Below are 21385 nucleotides of genomic sequence, written 5' to 3'. Positions count from 1 at the left end.
TTGAACAGGAATAAGTTTTCATTGTGAAGCTCCTGCCTAAGATGTGCTAAGGAGTGCTGCCTCTGGATGGCCTGTCAGGCCTCAGGGAGTCACCTGGGAAATATAAAGTCACTTCCTGGGGAACAAGTCACTTCTCCTGGAGGACCCTAATTTGTCCAGTGTGTGATCTTTGCTGATGGAGATGAGCTATTTGAGCTCTTTGCTAATAAAACACCAAATCAGACTATCCACAAAATGAGAGGCACTGCTTACCCAGGATGCTTCAGGGCTCCCAGGCTGACCTGTTCTCCTTTCTGAACACCCGCTTCCACCTGCTTCTTTGGGCCAACTCACCACCCAGTGCCTTTGAGTCACTGTCCTCCCATTCTTTGATGCTGCATGTGACTCTGCTGCTCAAGATCTTCCCAGAAATCACCATCATTCTTCGGGACATAGTAAATGAGACATTAATGACCAAGTGAGCAGGGTTATTGCTTGCAGACTTTTTCCTGTACTGGGTTTAATCATGCCACCAGTCTCAAATAGATACTCTCAAAAAAAAAAAAACAACAACCCAAAACCAGTTGCCTCAAATACAAACACCTCAAGAACATAGACCTGAAATTAGAGTAAAACTGTATCAACCCAAAGCACAAACTATCCAGACCCCTCACTATCTACAATCAGTCCAGAATCTGGAAATAAGCCAATAGACATCTCAACAGCCAAATTATCTGCATAGATTCATATTGGTTTATTTAAACTAGCATATAATTCAAAGCAACTGTTCCCAGAAGCCTAGATGGCTTCTTACCCTTTAAGAAAAAAAATAGGTAAATCATGTAGAAATAGATAAAACTAAGTTCCTCTCATAATCTATTGACTCTTGGCTTATGTAGAATTGGGGGAAGGGGGTGGGGAAGGCAGGTGCCAAGGATGGAAACTAGAGTGTCATTACATAGAAAATCAATAGTTTACCCCAGAGCCACGTTTCTGGCCCATGTACACAGAATTTTAATGAGTGTGCATTATGTACTTTCTCAATCCAGAACAGACTGAAAGAAGTTGGGTTACGAGGTCACTACAAGTAAAGTGATACTCTCCCTGATAACAAGCACCCCCAGGCACCCCCAAAGCACAGCAAGACAAAACAACTTGGAATCAAGACAAGGGCCACATCTATCTCAAATGAGTTCAGAACGACACAGCCCAGATACTGAAGTCGGTATAAGTGATCCTAAGCAGAATTCCTCCCCGTCCCCCAAAAAAATGGTAAATTAAGACCCGAAAATTCTAACTTAAAATGATGTGACCTTTAAAAAACAGACTTCCATTCAAAATTATTTGATTTTTTAAAAAATGTTAGAGCAATCAAGGGACAAACCTTTTGGTTCAGAAACATTCTGAAGTAAACTGAGGTGTTTTTCAGGAGAGCTGAGAGTTACTTAGAGCTCCCATTTGAATCTCGTAGACTTTTCCCTAAAGGACGATGGAGCACCTTGTTGGCCAGGGAAATGCTGTGGCTTTGACTTTGACGCTGTTGGGAATCAACCAACGGGGGCTTAAGGAGGTTTTACTGTATTTGGTTTGCAGGCTTCGCTTGGCACCAACTCTTTAAAAGACTGCCTGCCTTTGAACTAATCCTCTATTTATAATCCAGCTGGAGAAAGGCCTCGGCAATGTATACAAATTCCTTGGATTTACAGAGTGCTTCTCACGTAGTCTGAGCCCCCATACAGAGCCCCTGCCCGGGCCCTCACTTCTGCAGAAAGCACGGTAAGTCATCACACATCACAGTGCAGTGGTGGTCAGGCAGCCTGGCATGTCCAGGAATGCCCCCACATTCTTGGTGAGGAGAGTGGGCTGGTCTAGGGGCAGGGGCCTGAGCTGGCCTAGGCTTGGTAAACACCATCACTCACTTCTGACGGCCTGCATGGATCAGACGCCCTTTGCAGAGGGCCAAGGGCTGAGTTTTCGTGCACTGCTTTCCCCTATCAACTCATTCTTTTCGTATAACTCATTCCCTTCCTCAAACGACGCCAACTTCACATTTTCCTTTTTTCCCCCTTGCACAAATTATTGCAAGTCATGGCAGTCTAAATATAGCCCCCGGTCTGTTTTCCAGATGCTGAGACCTTGCCATCCAGCCTCGAGATTTTCCTGAGGTCTTTCCAACTGCCTCTCTGCTGTTGCTTTTCTTTCTCCTTTCTCACCTACTCCCCTCATCCTTCACTTCTGCCCTCTGCCTCCCAGGTTCCTCTTGTCTTTTCTGCTTCCCCAGTTCAAAGGAAAGTTCTAGAAGGAAGACTTGGTGCTAGGATAGCCTTCTCTTCTGATCTCCAATGGGGCCAGTAGGGAAGTGCGGATATAATCTAGGGAAGAAGCAAAAACCAGAATGGTCAAGGACCCTTAGCCATGAGTTCAGAAGTTTTATCTGTCCCTTTATTTGCTGGTCCTTCCCTTGGGCCATTTAGCCTCCATTCCTCACAAAGGCTTCTGGGACTCTAGGCACCAAAAGTGGCCAGTCACTCTATCTGTTTAGCAACCTCTTATAGTTCTGGAAAGTAGTTTCTAGAACTCACTCTGGCCATTACTTCCTTGAGGTGAAATCAATTCCTTTAGCCTTTTTCCATCAGTCCTCTGTCCAGAGCTTTAATCATTTTCACAGATATTGTCTGTGCAACTCCAAGTTGGCCACACCCCATGGGTGACATGGAGACAGGTCTTGGGTCCCATGCCCCACTAAAGGTTTGACTCTCGATGGATTGGAGGGACTCACCTGACCCTTCCCAAGCATAGGTCTTTAACTCAGTCAAAAAGAACTTTAGGAGATATGTGCCCACACCTAAGGAAATCCATTTTGATGATAGATTGGCCTTTTGGTTTTGAAAAAATTTTTTTATTTATGAACATATTTTATTTTATTCTATCCTTTTCAATAGACTATCTTGCTATAAATCAACTTCCATTCTAATTTGGAAGTCTCAAAGGGGCTCATACTCTACAAGCTAGAAAGTAACTATGTCAGTGCATTAAACAATATTCATTTAAACCATAAGTTTAAACTACAAGTCAGTTATTTGTTTACTTATTCCTCATTAGTATCCCTAGTCCTTAACTACTGGAGCCAATAGCACTTTGCTGAAAAGCTATGACTGTGTTTTCAGACCTGATTAAATCTCCCATGAAAGAACAATCACTGGGGGTTGAAACTGCCAGTCTAGCAGGTAAAGGATGGTGGCAGTTCTAAGGTGTACAATGGAAGCATGAACACAGGGCTGGGCATGGTGTTGGAGGGCCTCAGAACTGTGTCTTGAAGAATGGGTACCAGTTTTCTGGGTAGAAACCATGTAGGGATGATGTTCCAAAGGACATGTGTCTGAATTGGTACTGGCTCCAGTTTATAATGAGCTATGAATAACAGATGTTTGCTTGATACTCCTAACTTGATCCTAGGGATATTCTCCTTGGGGGATGGAGGCTCATTTGCAGCAACGGTCAGGGATAATTCCTGACTCTGTACCAAAGAATTACCCCTGACAGTGATGGGGGACTATATGGGATGCTCAGGCTCAAGCCCGGGTCAGGCTTGTGCAAGGCAGGCACTTGACCTGCAGTACTCTCTTTCCAGCCCCATGGGAAATGATTTTTTTTTTAAGTTGGGGAGCATCATGAAGTGATGTACTTTTGGCAAGATGGGATGATGATGAGAAGCAGCAATGCTGGTCATCTGGGCAGAGATGATGTGGGTTTAAATGAAGATGGTGGTGCGTGGGAAGAGAGCAGCGGGGCAGGATTTGAGAGCTCAGCCTGGGGTAGCACATAATGACTGGGACATAGCGGATGGGCAATGAGAGCGAGTAGAGTTGGAAGTGACCCCTGCTTCATGACAGATGGAATCTTGCATCAGAGTCTGGCCTTTTTCTGTCCTGCAAACACTGGAGTCTGGGCTTTGCCTCCCTGGTAGGGGATCCCTTTCCACCCGGGAGTGTTTATGCTAATCCTACCTCTCTCGCCTTTAGACCACGCTCACGAGAGGCATGTGGTGGAAAGTTCCCAGCCATCAGGAACTAGGTTAAGGAACTGAACTTTCCATTTTCTCATCTTTCTGTGTTTTTCAGTACTAGGCTGTCAGGTAACTCTGAGCCTCAGTTTATCCATTTGTGATCTGAGAACACCCTACCTCTCCAGAATGTGGTCAGTGCAACTAGGGCAGAATCTGTGGGTGGTTCAGACCCCCATAGGCCCTTGGCACAGACTGCCTACAGTTGGCCAGGACCCGGAGCAGTTGTAATCGGGCTCGATGGGAAAGCACCCAGACTCCACCGCGGCCCTGAGCCACTGCCAATGCCACAGCAGGACTGCTTTCAGACACGCCACAAGCTCTTTGCTTTAACAGGGCATCTGGCTCCTGCCAGTCGTCTCTCACAAACCCTTCTGGTTCCAAAGAAGCTCCTCTAGCCGTGCATCCTACCGTCCTTCCTGGTGCCCCAACTCAGAGGGAGCCCCAAGACAACCCCATTCCTTCCTGCCTCAGCGGCTAAGTGAGGTGAAGGGAAAGTGCAGGACGCTGGGACAGAAGCAAGCAGGGGAGAGAGAGAGAAAGAGAGAGAGAGAGAGAGAGAGAGAGAGAGAGAGAGAGAGAGAGAGAGAGAGAGAGAGAGAGAGAGAGAGAGAGAGAGAGAGAGAGAGAGAGAGAGAGAGAGACCTGCCCCACTCAGGAGGGCTGCGCACCTTTCCCCTGGGCAGGTGAGGCGCAAGTGTGGGTGTGAGCCTACGGGTCCGAGTGAGCAGATCCCATCCGCCCGCCCACCCTCCCCAGAGCCCTAGTGCTTGGCCACACGGAACAAGGGGCTGCATTGTGAGCCCGCCTATCTCCCGGTTTCTCATTCACCCTGGGCACTGCGGCCCGAGCAGTTTCGCAGCTGCTCAGGGATACACTTTCCAGCACACTGAGGACTTGGAACGGCCCCAGGTTTCAGGAACACATGGTGAGGGGGTGGGGGAAGGGAGGGGGCTCAAATAGACCAGGAAGGGGGAGGGAGGATGGGGGATGCGAGCTACTTCTTTCTCCAAGACGAATCTCCATTTTCACCATCTGATAGCAGGAACAGCATCTGAGGACAGCGGGTGAATTGCCAACCTGTGCGGGTCGGGGAGAGGGCAGGCGAGTGGGGGGAGGTGGGCAGATTCATTTCATCCTGGCTGAGGCCTTCGTGTGCAGCCCAGTCCCCTCTGACACGCAGTTCTTGCTCCGGTTACACAGTCTCCACCCCAGTCCGAGCCCTCCGGGAGAGCCCCTGGGAGAGCCTCCTCACACACATACACACACACACACACACACACACACACACAGAGGGAATCACCCCTGGAGCAAGCCTCTGGCTCCCCCACAGTCAAGGGCAAGGGGCAGGAGAAGAGCTGAAACTCCCTAAGACGTGAGAGTCCGGGGCCGCACCACGTGTCCCCACATCTTTCTACAAGGCTTTTGTCTCCGGCTGCCTGTCCTGCAGGGCAGCGAGCTGGCACTTTCCCAGGATCTGGCCTCAACTTTTTCCCAGAGGCAGCTCAGACCTCACAGCAGCCTGGAATCTGGCGACACTGTGGGTGCCGCTGCCGCCGTGCCTTGCGTTCTGCTCACATTCCACCCCAGCCGTTCACGCATCCTCCAGCGTCTCTTCGGGGCCTTCTGAGTGCCAGGCATGGACCAGGCACCGGGCTTCTGCAAGGCACAGAATATTGCCTTCGGAGAAGCCCAGTTCATGGAGAGCCCCGAGCAACATCTGCACACACAGCACAGTGTGGGGGTCGGCTGGCAGGTCAAAGCCAGCTCTGAGCACCCTTACTTCCTCTGCGCCCTGCTCAGGTAGGCTCCTCCTCTGCCCGAGGCAGTTGCCATGGCAAGTTCTCTGGGAGCCTCATTCACCACATCTGATGATCAGGGGGCTGCATCTTCCTCCCAGGCTGGCTAGAAAGTCCCAGAAAGACAAAATCTCACACAGAAGAACGTAATCCTAAATTTTTCTCCTCCCTTTCCAGCTATTGAGGACAATGGTCGGTCACTGTGAGCCTCCGAGAGCAAGGAGGTGACGCTGCTGGGTGATGCTGGAATCCCTTCTCCAGCCCAAGCAGAAGAGCAAGGCTGCCCAGGGCTGGCCTCTGTCTGCAGCTCAGAGCCGCTCCCTCTGTGTATGCCTTCTGCACGGAATCCTTCCACTCATTTGCTCATGGCTCACTCACAGCCTTTCGGGGAGATGACTGGAGCTGGAAAGCACGTCCCCCAAGGCTGCATCGGGGTCTTTGGGGTGTTAGGCCTCAAGGTCCCCCAGACGCAGAGGATCCAGCCAAGCCTGGGCTCAGTACATACCCAGTCAGGGAGGTGCAGTGTGGCTCCTGGGCAGGGAGACTGGGCCTGACTTCTCCGGGGTCCTTGGCCTCTTCCAACACATGCCCTTGGCTCTTTGGGGGTGTCTATTGGTTCTCAGAGGGGGTACGCTCTTGTGTCTCCTTGGGGCAGGAAGCATAGAGCTGCTTGGAAAGTAGATGAGGTGGACATGAACGGTATCTCTGGCAGAGGATACAGTGTCAGTACAGTCTAGTCTCTCTGGGAACGGGGAAGGTTCTGTATCTGCCCAGCCCCACGCAGCCACACATGGTGACTGAGGACATGTGGCTCGTGTGACAAGGCTTTTTGGTTTTGTTTCTGTTTCATAAGTCACCAGTGGCACCATTCCTCTTGGTGCTTCTCCCCCGAGGGAGGCTGTAGACAGAAGGGTCGCCTCCTGCATGCAAGGAAGATTTGACAGGCAATTCTGGGAACCTGCAAGCAGGGGAAGTTTCTGCTCTGAGTCTACCCGCCAGAGCCTCCATGAAGACATGAGTGCAGCCAGGGGAGCCCAAGGGGACCACAGTGAGTTCACAGGAGCCCCTGGCTCTCAGCGGCCAGCAGCGCCGGCTCTCCTGCTAGACCACGGATTTGTGCCAGCTTTCCCCCATCCTGTGTCTGCGCCCAGACATCTCTGTTTTGTGTCTCGTCTTCAAAAGATTCTTCTCATTATTTCTTCAGGTGACGCTGCACTGACGTCCTCCTAAAGATCTGCCCCTGCCTTTCCAAGAAGCCTGGGCCTCTGTTGGTCCCCGAGACGGGCAGGTGAGACACACTGGAGAGAGCTCAGGGAGGCCCCTCTTTCCGCTGCCTGTTCCTGTGGGATCTCTGAGCCAGCATCCTGGAACCCCTGGGACTTTGAATCACATGTGTGGGGCGGGGCGGGGGGGCGGTTCCTGGAACAAGGTTCTGGGGGCCCAGGAGGCCACACTCCCACCAGTCCCAACAGACCTGGTAATTGATGGTGGCACGGAAGCTGGCAAGTGCAAGAAGAGGTCATACCATGAAAAGGTCTATCCTCAGCCAACGTATGTACATGTCTGCCCACCCCCAAACACTTTATCAGCAGCCTCTCATGTATCTGCTCGTGCTCCTTCACCATCCCCACCCCACTAGAACTATGAAGATGGAAAGAGCACGGCTCCGTCTACTGCTGAGGTGAGGGCTCTAGAAATCGTGCTCTGCCCACCCCTGCAAGAAAGCATTAGTTTCTCTCTCCCAACTGACTCGTCACACATCAATGTGGCCAATCAAGGACTTATGATAGTCAAGTATTTATGATTTTCACATTTGTGACAGTCAAGAGTCTATGATATTCAGGTTTTGTGGAGCATGTGCTTGGTTCTCTCCTTTCATCCTTGCTGCACCTCTGTAAAGTAGTGCTCATTGTCCCCATATTACAAATGGAGAAACTGAGGAGCCGAACTGTTACTAAAAGGTCCCAAGCCACACAAGCTTCTGGGCGGCAGGACAGAGGCCTCACCCAGTGTGATCTGTCAGATCGCACAGCTGCTCAGAGAGCTGAGAGTCACCAGTGGCACCATTCCTCTTGAATGATTCAGGTCTGCTGGGAAGGGGACAGTAAGTCTTGAAGCCACCTGTCCAGGTTAATTCATACTTCTAGGGGTGGCCTGGTATATGGGTCCCCTCTTTGGGACACAGTTTCCTGGTTATTGGAGACAGCTAAGCCATAATACTTCAGTAAACCCCAGTGGAGACCCAGGATCCTGTGAATCCAGGCCACGCTATGCTTCTATAGCATGCAAGAACTGAGACAGAAGTGTCCAGATCTGGACAAGGTGACCGTGCCGCCCAGAGGAAAGGCAGAGAGAGTGGCAAGGGCAAGGAAAATGCTGGCAAGTAACTGCAAAAGCCTGCTGCGCTGCTCCCCTCAGCTCTCAGCAGCCCTTTCCTCCAGGCCAGCCGGTTCCCCTGCAAAAGCCATCCCCCTGCCTGGGGTCTGCAGGGCCCACCTTCTGCTGCCTCTTCATCCTGATCCCTTTTCTCTCCTCTCCAAGAGATGGGGGTGGAGGGAGTCCTGCTGGGGAAGGCGAGGGTGAGACTGAAGTCTTCATCTGTCCCCCTGTAAGCCAAGCAAAGAAAAATAGGCCTGTGCCAAGATCTTTCATCTCAGCCATTGACTCTCACAGATGTTTTCTGCAATATAAACAAGAAGCAAAGAATGTTGGGGTGGAGAGAAGGGCGAGCGGCAGGCAGGAGGGGAGAAAGAGCAACGAGCAGACAGTTTTGAAATGTGGGCCGCAGAGAGCAGGAAGCGGGGGCCTCCGCAGGGTCCCCAACTACCCAGAGAGCGTGGACAACCTCAGGTGACTGCATCCAATTAAGGTCTTTATAGGAGGCTGAGTAGGTGTTCACCCAGCTGCCTCTCTGGGCCTGGGAACTGACAACGGGTGTGTGTAGCTGCCAGGGGGCTGAGGATGATGTCACGGTTCTACCTATAGTCGTGCCCCGTGGTACATACCTGTGCTCTGTGCACCCCACTAGGACTGCATCCTGGATTCGAGGTGTTCAGCTGCTGCCTGCAGAACTGTAAGCTCCACATGGGGTCATGACGGAATTAGGATTTGGTTGCACAGAGGAGAGAATCGTGGCCTGGAGGATCCCAGCCTACAAGGGTCAGGAAATAGAGCCATGGAGACAAGGCTTTGAGCTGAAGTTGTTGTAGGGATCTTGCTGGCATCAGTGGCCCTAAAGCTCAGATGTCAGGGGCTATAAAGTCCAGTGCCATTGAGGGCTAGCACCCACCCTCGCTAGGAGGTGGAGGGGAGCAGACGCAGAACAGCTGCCAGCTGGGGACAACAGGCCCCCAGGGAGCCCCGACTTCATTTGAGCTGAATCTTTATCAGAGTCTGGAGATTCAGTTTTGTATAAACTCTCCAGGGTTCCTGGCGCCGCCCCACCCCCAAATATTTGCCGTAATTTAAAACAAAAAATAACAACAACAACAAAACCACGGTTGGCTGTTGCAGCGTGCCCGTAGGCAGGTTGAATCATGGGTTTGAGTCATTTGCGAAACGTTGCCTAAGTGAATGATGCTAACCTGCTGTTGGTACTGCCTGCTCTCCGTGTCACGAAGGGATCTGTGAGCAGAAGGCGGAAGAGACTCACTGGGCTCTTCCTCGCTCCCCAAAAGGTCACTAAAATGGCAAGGGGTTCAGAATATCAGCAGGCCTGGTACTCGCCTGGGAAAGTTTTCACTGGGACTGAAACAAGGGTGCTTCAAGAAACAGTCAAGGCTGGATGTGCTTGGTGATGGGGCACCCAAGACCAGGGGACATTGACCCCAGGAGTAGGCTGACAGTCAACTCTGAACCTGGAGGCAGATTCAGAACCAGATTCTTCAGAATCAGAACCCAGAAACACAGACAGAGGGGGAGCCCTAGATGCTCAGAGAAAGTGGCCACCCTACCTACCCTCCCCGCTCCCATGGCCACCAAGTTGTAGGTACTATGTCCAAGGCAGCATTTGCAACCGCAGACATGAGATGAGTAAAGAGAGACAAGCAAGGGTGAAACTTTTGTTTGGGTTTGGTTTGGTTCCTTTGGTTTTGGTTTGGGTTTGGGTGGCCACACCCAGTCTTGCTCAGAGCTTACATCTTCTCTGCCTCTGTGCTCAAGGATCCTCCTGGCAGGACGCAGGGAGGGGATTATATGGGGTGCCGGGGATTGAACCTAGGTTAACCACGTACAAAGCAATTGCCCTATCTGCTGTACTATCTCTCTGCCCTGAGTAAAACCTTTTGGAAGGAAAGAAAGGGGGCAGATTCACTCTGGGGCCCACAAGTGAATCTGGGTTCCCACGGTTGCAACTTGACTACAGCTTTGAGCTCCTTTGAGGGAGAGAATGGAGCAGGAGCCAACTTGAATTAGCTCTGGCGGCACAAATCTTTGCCCCATTCCACACAGGGCACCACAGGGCCAGGGTGAGGGGGTCCCTTATTCCTGATAGCAGTGAGATCCCACCCCCTGCCCCCCAGGAGAAAGGTACCCTAGCAACACTGACACCCAAAATCCCTTTGCCTGCACCTCCGGCCAAGTGAGGCTGGGGATTCCCACAGGTCTCACAGCAGAAAGCATCTAAGAGGACCTTTGAAACCACATCTACGTGACCCCAGAGCCCACATCTTCACTTGACTTGGGGATTCCTGCCTTCGAAAAGGTCCCATGAAAAGATACGGTCTGCGGGCAGCAGGGCACTATCCATTAGGGGGCAACCTCTGTGGCACCCTCCTTTGTGTTGGGTGCAACAGTCTCTTGGCTGACCCCTTACAAGGGAGCCCAGGCTGGACCTCACACCACCTTTCCCACATAGGCGTTGTGGGGCTGCCCTTTGCCATGACCCCCGCAAAGATGTCCGTATCTGCCTTCCCTCTCGACTGCGAGGCTTTCCTGCTGCTATTCCCCTCCAGCTTGTTTTCAGGCTCTGTGTCCCAGACACTGAGCCATGCTCCAGGTCTTTTCCTTTAGAAAAAGACTGGGGTCGACTGGACAGGCCAGCAAGAGAGACACTTTCCTGAACGCCTCTGCGTGACTGTCCCCTCAGACATATCCCTGTTGTCCAGCATCACGCCTGCCCACCCACACAGTGAACCGGGAGATTTCCTCCCCACCCTCAGGTCTTTTCCCTCTCTCCTGTCCTTAACATGGAGAGCTCCACGTTTGGACCCTTGGGATCCAGTGTCAGCTTCACCCCCATGTATCTCACCATGTTACAGTGAACCTGAGCGACTGAAGTGTAAGGACCTTTCAGGGACTCTGAGTCACAGTGACCAAGACCAAACTAAGAAAATTTGTGTGTGTGTGTGTGTGTGTGTTTTAAGTTACTTGTTTGTCCTCCTACTTTCTTATGGACAGTTGAAATGTCAGGGCCATTAGAGAGTGGGGGGAGACTAAGTGAGACATCTGTCCAGGCTGTGATCTGGGTGCAGGGCTTTAGAGACAGTCCCAGCCACCCCAGTAATGGTGTCTTTGCAGCTTCCTTTGTCCTCAGGATTCCTGAATGACTGTCACTGCAGGCCTAAGAGCCCCCAACTTAAGTATCCCATATTGTCCCACCAAAGTGTAAATGTCGGACTATCCATTTTTCCAAGGACTCCATACTGGTTCCCAGTGATCCATACTTCCTTCAGTCTTCAGATCTGTCCCTTTTACTGCCAATGAAGAGCCTAGCCTGTGTCCCAGAGCAGAAGCTGCCCTCTGACACATGACTTGATAACCTGTCACTCCAACCCTGCCCATTGCTCCTCTGGACCCACATGCCTTCCGTTCTCCACCCCATCCCCCTAGGAGGCTGACATTGAGGACTGTATTGCTGGCGCCCTGGACCTCTGGCTTGTCAACAAGAAGCACCAGCAAGAGAGAGGAGAGTGGGACAAAGGGAAGCTGTGTGCTTCCTGGTCCCTCTCTAGGTTCCCTGCTTGGCTGCATCTTGCTACTGTCCCTCTACCTGAAGCCACAGTTCTTGTTTGAGTGACTCTCTCCTGAGATACTTCCTTACACAATACTGTTTTTGCCCTTGAAGTGATCCCTTCCTCACCTTATGAGTTTCTTCAGTCTTGCTCATTGCCTGTCACTAGTCCCACTTCTAAATTCTCTTGATTTCAAGAGCCCTTTTAGGTACGTCACTGGAGCATTTCATGTGTCTCCTCCAGGAAACTGAACCACGTTGCCCAAGGACATAAGTTCATCGGTTCTCAAATGTGTGTGAGGATGGAGAGGGGAGTTTTTATTTTAGTGGGTGTAGCATGGTGGCTAAATGCACAGAATTTGTACACTCACTAACCAGGGTCACTTTCCAGTTTGGGGGTCATTCAACTTCAAGAGCCTCTGCTTTCTTTTCTGCAAAATCCATCCTTGCAATGAACTTGTATTCAATGAAATTATTTTTCTAAGGCACCAAGTTTAGTATCAGACACACAATCACTAAAATCATCTATCACAGATTCCTTTTTCATTTTTTTTAAGTCACTGAAGGTGTTGCTTTGCTGCTAGGCAAAACTGGTAATAAGATATGAGGTCTCACTATTTGGAGGTACCAGGAAACACAGATGCCAGATATCTGCCCACACCCTCCAGAGATAAGAAAACATGTATGTTATTGTTGTTTTTGTAGCTGCAAAGACAGTCACTTCTATTTCTTATTTTCAGGGCAAATGTTTTGCAAAATGTATGGTGAGAGGGGTATTTATGTATTTTTCTTCATATTCCACCCAACCCCCATCTTCCTAGCCTCACTTTCGACACAATACTTAGGACCCCCGACCACAACATATGATTCCTATGTGGGTTTTATTTGGAAGGGTGCTTCCAAACATGCTCAGGAGGCTTGGGGGCTACACCCAATGAAATCCAGCCAGGCCAGTGGTTCAATGAAAGGCTGAGGTTGTGTTGCTGCCCAGGAAACCCTAGGACCTAGTGGTGCTCTGGAGACCAGGAGTGTGGGGGTAGAACTGGGGTGGTTTGACCTTTTAACCCATGCTACTCTCTGAACCCTGATTCTCACATACTTAAACTAAAGAAATGCAGTGCCCTTTAGCCTGTCCTTACAGAGCTTCTTCCCACCCCATCCTCCCCACAAATGATGATCTTACCAAAATAAGGCCCCAAAGAAAGTCTCTTAACTCCGTCCAAAAGCTAAGCCCCAAAGAAGTCAAAGGTTCTCTAGTCAGTGACATTTCACCTATTTTTAGCAGGCGTGGGAGGACACAAGGCTCTCCAATGATTAGGCCGTGAAAGCTGGAAACCCTGCCACTATGGAGGAATACAGCTCTCTTCATTGGAAAAGAGAGAACAATTCCCTTCTTCAACACCCCGGGGGTATCTGTTTGCTGCCAGTGAATCTTCCACCTGCTCTGTCTTGCTTGTGTTTGATTGCATTGGATCCACGCTGCGAGACTTTCTTACCAAATTATCAATGTGTCAACTCATCCTGTGGGCCAGGTCATGCCATCTTACCCTTTAGCTCCTGTGTTGGAAGCTTGGTGGTTGTCTGGATGTTTATCTTCATGGAAAAAAAAATGCATGACCCAAGTTCCAGATTCTCAGCCTCAACATCCTTCTGGTCTACACATCCTCTTCCCCAGTACCGCTCATTGCTGGGTTCTCTCCCCTGAGATCCCCAAGCCCTGTGGCATGCTCCTTCTGTCTTGCTCATGTGCCTTCCTCTCCCTTCTCATTGGGTACATCCAGGGCAAGTCTCTTCCTGCCCAGAGATATCTGCTCTTCCACAGACTCCTACATAACTTGCCTCTCATGACCTTGATTGCTGGAATCCCTTGAGTTAGAAAACCAGAGATCTTTCCATGACTTTTAAGGCTTGTACAACCAAGGCAGCCAGGAGGAGGGAATGAGGGGCCAAGGTTAGAGTTTCTGCCTGACCCCCAGAATACTGCTGAGGGTAATGCCATGGGAAGGTGACCTTTCCACACGCCTGGGGACAGTCCTAATGGAACGATGCCTTTAGGATACTCAATGTCAAGTTCTTTGGTGGCTCCCTGCTTCAGGCAAGATACTAGGCAGATAGAAACTGAGTTTTAAGTTAAAGGATGTGGATGGAGTTTCATTCAGTGATTTATGATCTAGGCCAGGGTTTTTAAAGCTGTAGAAAGAGCCATTCCTGTCCAAGTTCCTTAGTAGTCATATGTGTGAAATGGAAACATAACTCTGTCAGAAATATACTCCCGCCGCCCCCACCTCCCCAGCTGTGCCCATAGTCTATTTCCAGCTGGAAATAGAGCTGGGTGTTGGGAAAGGGATTTAGGGGAAGAACACTTTACTAATGGAACTTGCGTCACACTGGCACGGGCCATTGTGCCAAGCATTTATGAAAAGAGATTCTGGGACAGACCAAAAATGAGTGAACCAAATTCATGTTGGCACTGCCCCCAGAGGTGCTTTTCCATCAATAGAGCATGATTGGTTCATTTTTCTCAACTATTCAGCATTTGTCCACTCTCTTTTGGTACTTAGGCCCCAGTTTCTTCTGGGGCACCACAGACTAGCCTTTATTTCATTGCACAAGATTACAGTATAAACAAAACCACCCCCACCAACCGGGTCTAAGCCAATTAAAATGGGCCGTTTTCCAGGGACACACTGATTGGTGTAGAAGCCAGCAATTGATAAACCAGAGTCAATGAGATAGCTTGGGTTTCTCCCAAAGGATTCTGGGAACAGCATTCACTCTTTCCACTTGAAGCTCAAGTCTGAGGAGGATTGGACCTAGAACTGCTGTCATCTCCTGTCCCATGAAGCCTGAGTCCAGAGCAAGTATAGCAGAGAGCAGAGAAGAAAGGTGAGATATAATCAATCCTGGTAACATTGTTTTAGGCCTGTTTCCAGTGGGTGCAACAGTAACTCTAATTAATTCTGGATTTTGAGTTTCATGGACTCTGGTTTGAGGCCAGTTATGCGTCCCTGGCAAGTAGCAAGGTCTGGTTGACAATTGCTATTGAAAAGTACATTTAGGGACTAGAGGGTAGTACAGCAGGTAAGGCTCTTGCTTGCATGCAGCCTACCCAAATTCAATCTTCGGCATCCCTGAATTGCCAGGAGTAATCCCTGAGTGCAGAATCAGAAGTAAGCCCTGGGCACAGCCAAGTTGGCCCAAACAACAAACAAGTATACATCTATTGTTTAAACAGAACTTGAAGACAGTGGGCAGGAACAGCAGGAGTGAGTTTACACACACAGTCTGTGGCTCAGGTGCCCCCAAATCCTGTAACACAGTCAATGAAAGATGGAGACCAGGATGTACCCAGGCCGGAAAAGGGAGTGATACAGCCTGGTTATTTCCCAGCAAACTCTCTTCCTTGGAACAGAAAATATGAGACCATCTCTGTTGGTTTCAATTTTTCTCCAGACTCCCATTTTCAGTATTTAATGTAATAATAAAGATTATTGCTAGAGTGAAACTAACATATTTAAGCCATCACAACCGTTCTCTCTAGATTACTCCCTTCCCTTAGGAATTAACAAAAATGTCAATTAATCATAAAAATGACTTCTAAAGACAAGGTTGGCGAAACCCTCCACGATATTGAAGATAAAGGTATCTTCAAAGGTGACACGGAACTAAGCAATCTAGTAAAAACAGAGATCAACAAATGGGACTACATTAAACTAAAAAGCTTCTGCACCGCAAGAGATACAGTGACCAGAATACAAAGACTATCCACAGAATGGGAAAGGATATTTACACAATACCCATCAGATAAGGGGTTGATATCAATGGTATATAAAGCACTGGTTGAACTCTACAAGAAGAAAACATCCAACCCCATCAAAAAATGGGGCGAAGAAATGAACAGAAACTTTACCAAGGAAGAAATACGAATGGCCAAAAGGCACATGAAAAAGTGCTCTGCATCACTAATCATCAGAGAGATGCAGATCAAAACAACTTTGAGATACCACCTCACACCACAGAGACTAGCACACATCCAAAAGAACAAAAGCAACCGCTGTTGGAGAGGATGTGGGGAGAAAGGGACCCTTCTTCACTGCTGGTGGGAATGCCGACTGGTTCAGCCCTTCTGGAAAACAATTTGGACGACTCTCAAAAAATTAGATATTGAATTCCCATTTGACCCAGCAATACCACTGCTGGGAATATATCCCAGAGAGGCAAAAAAGTACAATCGAAACAACATCTGCACATGTATGTTCATCGCAGCACTGTTTACAATAGCCAGAATCTGGAAAAAACCCGAATGCCCCAGAACGGATGACTGGTTGAGGAAACTTTGGTACATCTATACAATGGAATACTATGCAGCTGTTAGAAAAAAGGAGGTCAAGAATTTTGTAGTTAAGTGGATGGGCATGAAAAGTTTCATGCTGAGTGAAATGAGTCAGAAAGAGAGAGACAGACATAGAAAGATTGCACTCATCTATGGTATTTAGAATAACAGAGTGGGAGACTAACACCCAAGAACTGTAGAAATAAGTACCAGGAGGTTGACTCCATGGCTTCGAGGCTGCCCTCACGTTCCGGGGAAAGGTCAACACAGAGAATCGATCACCAACTACATTGTAGTCGAAGGCCATGTGGGGGAAGGGAGTTGCGGGCTGAATGAGGGCTAGAGACTGAGCACAGCGGCCACTCAACACCTTTATTGCAAACCACAACAGCTAATTAGAGAGAGAAAACAGAAGGGAATGCCTTGCCACAGTGGCAGGGTGGGGTGGGGGGGAGATGGGATGGGGGAGGGTGGGAGGGACACTGGGTTTACAGGTGGTGGAGAATGGGCACTGGTGAAGGGATGGGTTCCCAAACTTTGTATGAGGGAAGTATAAGCACAAAAGTGTATAAATCTGTAACTGTACCCTCACGGTGATTCTCTAATTAAAAATAAATAAATTTAAAATTAAAAAAAAAAAAATGACTTCTAAGTGAATCCATGTTCCTCCCAGTTGTATTAGTCATTGTTCTCCAAAGAACCAGTATCAATCAAAGGTCTATACAGGTGATAGAATTCTTCAGGGCACCAGCCAGGGTGGATGTTGCAGTCCTAAATCTAAAGGCTGGAAACTTAGGCAGAACGACCATGTTGCAATCTAGAGGCAGAATTCCTTCTTCTTTAAGAAATGTCATGCTAACTCTGGTACATCTATACAATAGAATACTATGCAGCTGTTAGAAAGAATGAGGTCATGACGTTTGCATATAAGTGGATCAGCATGGAAAGTATTATGCTAAGTGAAATGAGTCATAAAGAGAGAGACAGACACAGGAAGATTGCACTCATCTGTGGACTATAGAATAACAGACTATAAGACTAACACCCAAGAATAGTAGAAATAAGTACCAGGAGGTTGTCTCCATGGCTTGGAGGCTGGTCTCTCATTCTGGGCAACTCAGAGAAGGGAACACCAAGTAAAATGTGATTGGAGGTCATGTGGGGGAAAGATGATGCGGGCCCAATATAGACTAGAGACTGAACACAATGGCCACTCAACACCTTTATTGCAAACCACAACACCTAATCAGAAAGAGAGAACAAAAGGGAATACCCTGCCATAGTGGCAGTGTGGGGTGGGGGGAGACAGGACTGGGGAGGGGGGGAGGGATGTTGGGTTTACTGGTGGTGGAGAATGGGCACTGGTGAAGGGATGGGTTATCAAACTTTGTAAGGGAGAAACATGAGCACAAAAATGTATAAATCGGGGCTGGAGTGATAGCACAGCGGGTAGGGCGTTTGCCTTGCACGCGGCCGACCCGGGTTCGAATCCCAGCATCCCATATGGTCCCCTGAGCACCGCCAGGGGTGATTCCTGAGTGCATGAGCCAGGAGTGAGCCCTGTGCATCGCCGGGTGTGACCCAAAAAGCAAAATAATAATAATAATAATAAACTTTTAAAAAAATGTATAAATCTGTAACTGTACCCTCATGTTGACTCACTAATTAAAAATAAACTATTAAATTAAAAAAAAAAAAGAAATGTCATGCTGAAGACTGAGTGATAGTACAGCAGGTAGGGCGCTTGTAGGGCTGGCTGAAATTCAATGCTCAGCACCCCATTTGATCCCTCAAGCCCACCAGGAGTGATCCCGGAGCATAGAGCCAGGAGTTAGCCCTGAGCACTACTGGGTGTAGCCTTCCCCCAAAAGAGAGAGAGATGGATGAAGAGAAAAAGAGGGGGGTGGAGAGATAATGCCAGAGAGAGAAATAGAGACAGAGACAAAGAGAAACTTCATGCTTTGCTAGTAAAGCCTTTAACAGATTGAATGAGACCCACCGACTCAAAGGAGGAGTCATATGTTTTATAATCAATTGATGGGCAAATGATAATCACATTTGAAAAACACCTTGATGGGAAGTTTTGAGATGAGCATTTGACCAAATAATCAGGCACTGTGATCTTTGAGTCATCTTGACATAAACGAACCAGCACACCCAGTCTGAGCCAATCCTCCCACCTGCTCCTCTAATCATTAGTGAGGGATCATCTTTGGGTTGTCAGGTCCACCAAAGTGGACACTATAAATCACATGCCTTTGATAACGCTCTCTTTGTCGCTAGCATAGGAAAATATCCGTGATGACCCTGAAGTCTGTCTAGACACACGCTATATCATCTCTATACTGTCAAAGTTTCTATATTATCACTTAGTAAATCTTCCTTCAGTCTTAAGCAAAATTAGTTCCCTAGCCCTGACCCCAGAAAAGCAGGTGAGCCTTGCCCATGACTTTCAGAGACTAGGTACCCACTGTGTCCAAGGAGAAGGAGGTCCTGCCTTGGGGAGCAGGCAGGAGGAACCCTGAGCAGGAGAAGGCGTTTTCCCCCTGAGTGCTGCCTGCAGAAGCCCCTCATTTGAAGTATAAAGCCATAAGACATCTTCCCTGGCCTATGTCTGCTCAGGAACCGGCTTGTGGCTCCTGTAACTAGCTGTCAGCCCTTACTGCTGCCAATCACCGTGCCTCCTCTGCCTCCCAACAAGCTATCCAGTTTCTTACTTTTAAAGTTTTCTTCCCCAGTCTCTCCTTTGCATCGGCTCAGAGGTAGATTCTAGATACCTTCTTGATACGACACAGTGCCAGGAGAATGCAGGAAAAGCAACCAACCATCCAGAGCTTCTTAGAGCCGGGCTGCCGGCAGCCTTCTCAGAGTTTTATCTACGGAAGCTCTTCAGGCTCTGTGGACCCATAACCAGAGTCAAGGCCTCTGATGATGCCTGATCACCATTAAAGCCTATATTCCCCAGGTTCCCTTGCTGGGACATAGAGATAGGTTGAGGACATGTGATTGGATTCTGGCCAAAGGAAGATAACCCAAAGGTAACTCTCCCCCTTACTGGTGAGGCTTTGAAAGCACAGCAAAGATCTTCCTGACCTTCCTAGCTACGGCAATCTTGACATCCTGAGTTTAGCGGGTGTAGCCACTGAGTTAAGGGACTAGTTGTCATAGCCTTCCCCAGTCAGGCAAATCCAGAGCCTAGAGGGGGTTATTTCCCTGCTCCTTGGACAGAGAGAGGTGCGGCATCTGTCCTTGACGATCAGGGACATCTCAACTCTCATGAACCAACCTGGGGTCCCGTCTGTGCTGGTGGGGGCGAGGCTGGAGTAGCATCCTTACAACTCAAGTGCTGAGATCCGCTTGGTCTAGGTTACTGGGAAAGGCTGACACTGTCATTGAACCAAGATGGTTTTTCCTGAAAAGGCTTTCACAGCTTTGAGCTTATTTAGAAGGAAATAAAGAGAGGGCTTCAGGCCCTACACTCTGCTGGAACCTCTGCCTTATGAGTTGAAGCTATCCTAGCTGGGCTCCCAAAACAGAAACTTATGTGTTGGGAGTTCATGCAACTTAAGGTTTCTTCAGTACAGCAGGCCTGCCAGGCCCGCCACGGCGTGGGACCCGTGCATGTGGGTGGGACTGCTTGGTATTTTCTTACTTTTGGAAACAGTGGCCTTGTTGATCTCAGAGAGTCCTAGATTAAGCTGATTTTGCTATTTTTAATCTCTCCGGAAATAAGCAAAGAAGAGGGGCCTAATTGCAAACAGACTGAATTTTACATAGGAAATATGTAGGTCCCCCGAGGCACCTAGAAAGTGTCTGAAACCCTTTCCACCTCCTCCGCCCTCACCCTCTCTGACCAAATACCTTCTTGAGAGCATGGAGGCCTGGGGCAGCAGGAGGGATTGGAATCAGAAATTCAGCCATGGTCTTGGACCAGCCAAAGTAGTCTGCTGGCCCCTTGGGCCCAGGATGGGGGCTGTGTCTGAGAAGGAAGATATTTTGCCCACAGCTCAAACCATGGCTTTGGGAAAGCTTTGTTCTTGATGTCCCATTACTTTGGGTTTTCTGTTCCCTCTCTATTCTGTGATACCAAATTCCAGGCAGGGAAAGAATTTCAAGCCCAACACCAAGCCTGTGAGACACACGCACACATACACATACAACCTCTCCCCCACACACACACACAACCTTGCTCAGGTACGTGCACACCCACAAACCTGCATGCACGCGAACTCACACCTACACACACTCACACACATAGTACCATCTATCTACCATACTACCAGTCCCATTCGCCACACAGCCCTGGGGTTTGTGGCCAAGTGGGGCTCGACAGGGACTTGATAGCAGCTCACAGGACCCGTCTTCACCCCCAGGTCCAGCCTTAGAATCCCAGCCAGAACCCTGTCTTAGCTGGCAGCTACGCGCTGCTGGATCACTGTGGGAGGCAGGACCAGGCCCTGTTGCCTGCTGTGCCTCAGTTTCCCGGACTGTCAGTTTGGACAACCATGACCGCAGCTAATTCTGAATTGTCTGCCTGCTGGTGGGACCAGGCATGGGGTGGGGTGCTGGTGGCGGGCGGGGGGGGTGGGGGGGGCTCAGATGTATGGCACGGAAGTCCCAGATGAGTCAAAGGAGAGACCAAAATAGATGAGGAGTGGAGGGCCCAGAAAGGCAGCCAGAGGAGATTAGACACGCTGCAGAGAAAACCTTCAGTGCCTTTCTGGAGGGTGCTTGCTCATAAATAGCCAGTGTGTTATTTTAACTTCCACGGGCCGGGCTGACACTTGCTTGTGATGGGAAGTTTGGGATCGGAGCCTTCTTTGGCCCCTGCTGTTGTCGAGGTCACCCTAGGATCTGGGACTCTTCCAAAGGAAATCAGCGTGGGGCTCCGGGACTTGGCAGGATGGCCGGACAGATGGACAGTTTTGGAGGGAGACCGTGGTGATTGGGGGGGGGGGGAGAGTGGGCAAATGACTCCACCCTCTTTGCTGTGACACTGCTGGCGGGAGGGAGGCTTTGCTTGCTGGGCATTTCTACTCAAAGGCCCTTCTTCCTTTCCATTTGCCTCTTGAGTGGTCTCATGATGCCATGTGGAGGGCAGTCGGCCCAGAGCCACAGACATGGAAAGGGTCCAAGAACTACCCCCATGGCCTCATCCCTTGGACCCTTGAGGTACAAACCGTCCCCCAGTGATGACTTTCCTCTCTCATCTTGACTCTCATTACAGGGCTCTCCCTTCCCTCTGGCAATTTGCTGCTTTT

This window comes from Sorex araneus, chromosome 3 (genome assembly GCF_027595985.1).
Source record: "Sorex araneus isolate mSorAra2 chromosome 3, mSorAra2.pri, whole genome shotgun sequence".
Taxonomy (NCBI): Eukaryota; Metazoa; Chordata; class Mammalia; order Eulipotyphla; family Soricidae; genus Sorex; species Sorex araneus.
This window is presented reverse-complemented; position numbering follows the sequence as displayed.